The following is a 2,822-nucleotide window of genomic DNA, read 5'->3' as shown; positions in this document are numbered from 1 at the left end:
CGTCAGCAGCCATACATTGAGAAATGGAGGCTTCCTGTCTACATCCTCAAGAGTGCGTCACTTGGAGTGCCTTCTTGTCTGTGGCTAGCCTTTAGCTGCCGGTAGCCCTGGCAACGTCTTGACTGTAACCTCAAGGGAGGACTTGAGCCAGAATTACTCAGACAATTTCCTCTCCCAGCCTTGTGACTTCTACAAACTATGAGATAGTGAATTTCTCCATGTCAGACCCAGTGACTTTGGGATAGCTTGTTACATGGTGATGCCCATGGCAACATTTTGGTCTGAACCCATTCATCTGCTTTAAAAGGACCTCTCCCTAAGTGTTTTAGTCGGTGGTCTGTTGCTGTGAAGAGACACCATGGTCACAGCAACTCTTGGTTTAAAAAAATCATTCAGTTGGGGCTTGCTTACATTTTCAGAGGCTTAGTCCTTTATTGTCATGGCAGGAAGCATGGCAGATTGCAGGCAAGCATGATGCTGGAGAACTAACTGAGAGTTCTGCATTTGGATCCACAGGCAGCAGGAAGAGAGAGACACTGGGCCTGGACTGACCTTTGGAAACCCCAAAGCCCACCTCCTAGTGACACACTTCCTCTAACAAGGCCACACCCACTCCAACAAGGCCACACCTTCTAATCCTTTTAAATAATGCCACTAGCTAAGTCTTCTAATCTATGTGTCTATGGGGGACATTTTAATCAAATCTAGAGAAGAAGCCATGTTACTGCTTACCCATCGAAAGGCCTCCAGCCCTCTGGCCCTGAAGGAAAACTCCTTTTTCTATCCCCAGGGCCATTATAGCCCCAGGTTTATGTACCAGCTGAAGATCTCTGGCCATGTTCATCCCAAACCATTGTGTTCAAGTGGGAGAAGTGGGTCACCACCTCTTCTTCTTCTTCTTCTTCTTGTTCTTCTTGTTCTTGTTCTTCTTGTTCTTGTTCTTCTTGTTCTTGTTCTTCTTGTTCTTCTTGTTCTTGTTCTTCTTGTTCTTGTTCTTGTTCTTGTTCTTGTTCTTGTTCTTGTTCTTGTTCTTGTTCTTGTTCTTCTTGTTCTTGTTCTTCTTCTTCTTCTTCTTCTTCTTCTTCTTCTTCTTCTTCTTCTTCTTCTTCTTCTTCTTCTTGTTCTTCTTCTTCTCCTCCTCCTTATTCTTTTTATATAAATATTTTTCAATTTTAATTTTTTCAAAGATTTATTTATTTATTTTATGTATATAAGTACACACTGTAGCTGTACAGATAGTTGTGAGCCTTCATCTGATTTTTGGGATTTGAATTTAGGACCTCTGCTCGCTCGTTCAGGCCCAAAAGATTTATTTATCATCATCATCATTATTATTATTGTTATAAATACACATGTATTTTGTTGGGTCACAGGGCATAGGCAGTGCTGTACAGAGCTGGTATAGGCATGGGCCTGAACACCACAGAGATAGACAGACAGAGACTGAGTCCACCCAGCAGGGCAGGCCAGGTGCAGGGCAGACCAGGCAGCATTGTGGGGCCTGTAACACTTGGTGGGCAAGAGTCATCTGGGAGTCTGGATCAGGACTGGTGGTCCCCAGACAACTTGGAAGATCCTTGGTCCAATCTGATTGAGGTCTCGGGTGGTGTTACAGTGGCACCTGGATTCAGCTTATGTCATTCAGGGCCTTCTGGGTGAACTCAGGCAGTTCGAAGGATGCGTGGTACATGTCCGAGTTATAGCATTTCAGCTGCATCTGCTCCACCTGGGCCTGTGTTAATGCTGCACAGGCTCCCAGAAGTTAGTGCTCGGGTTTTGCTATACAGCATGAAGCCGATCTGGCCACTGAGATAGGTGGGAATGGTACAGTAGGCATAGCCCACCACAGGGAAAAAAGGTCTGCAGAAGTGCCTCATCTCCTTGATGATGTCCAGGTGCAGCCACTGGCACTCACCCTGGCAGCACAGGATGCCATCTTCCTTGAGCGCTGTCTTCATGAGCTGGTAATAGGACTCCTTGAAGAGGCTCTCAGCAGGGCCCATGGGGTCTGAGGAGTCGATGATGGTGATGTCGAAGGCATCTTGGTTCTGTTTCATGAACTCAAAGCCATTGCCCACATGGAGAGTCAGCTTTGAGCTGGAGAAGCCAACAGCCATGCCAGGCAGGAATTTCCAAGAGACTTCAATGGCATCCTCATCGATCTCGCACTGGGCCACAGACTCCACAGAGGGGTGCTTCACCACTTCCCGTAAGACGCTCCCATCTTCACCCCCAATGATCAGCACCTTCCACGGATTGGGGGTGGCTGCAGAGCAGCAGGTTGGCAATCATCTCCTGGTAGGAGAACTCGTCCCTCTCAGTACACTGGATGACACCATCCAGAACTAGCACGTTGCTGTAGGTTTTACTCAGGACGAGGAGGATGTCTTGGTACCACGAGCGACGGTGGTGCAGCAGTTGCTCCACTTGCAGCAACAGGGCCTGGCTGGGTCACAGGCTGCAGGTCTCTCGGAACCAGCCCTCACGGATGGCAGCAGGGCCGGGCGCAGCTGGGCTGTCAGGGACAGGCTCCATGGCTGTCGGGCCGAGTTCGAGCTCGTAGCAGGCTCTCAGGACCGCAGGCCGCACGGAGCCCCAGCACAATGTGACCAGCTCTGCCCACCGCCTGCGCCACCGATTTATTTGTTATTATGAGTACACTGTAGCTGTCTTCAGACACACCAGAAGAGGGTGTCAGATCTCATTACTGGTGGTTGTGAGCCACCACGTGGTTGCTGGGATTTGAACTCAGGACCTTCAGAAGAGCAGTCAGTGCTCTTAACCACTGAGCCATCTCTCCAGCTTTTTTTTGGGGGGGGGGC

At 48.9% G+C, this 2,822-nt stretch overlaps 1 pseudogene; it reads right to left on the bottom strand.

The window, feature by feature from the left end:
* Positions 1-1,627: 1,627 nt before the first annotated feature.
* Positions 1,628-2,535, bottom strand: LOC110300970 (spermidine synthase pseudogene; annotated as a pseudogene).
* Positions 2,536-2,822: the final 287 nt, after the last annotated feature.

This window comes from Mus caroli, unplaced genomic scaffold (genome assembly GCF_978045245.1).
Source record: "Mus caroli unplaced genomic scaffold, Mus_caroli_1 scaffold_11, whole genome shotgun sequence".
NCBI classification, from domain to species: domain Eukaryota; kingdom Metazoa; phylum Chordata; class Mammalia; order Rodentia; family Muridae; genus Mus; species Mus caroli.
The sequence above is the reverse complement of the archived record's forward strand: the minus strand, read 5'-3'. Positions and strand labels throughout refer to the sequence as shown.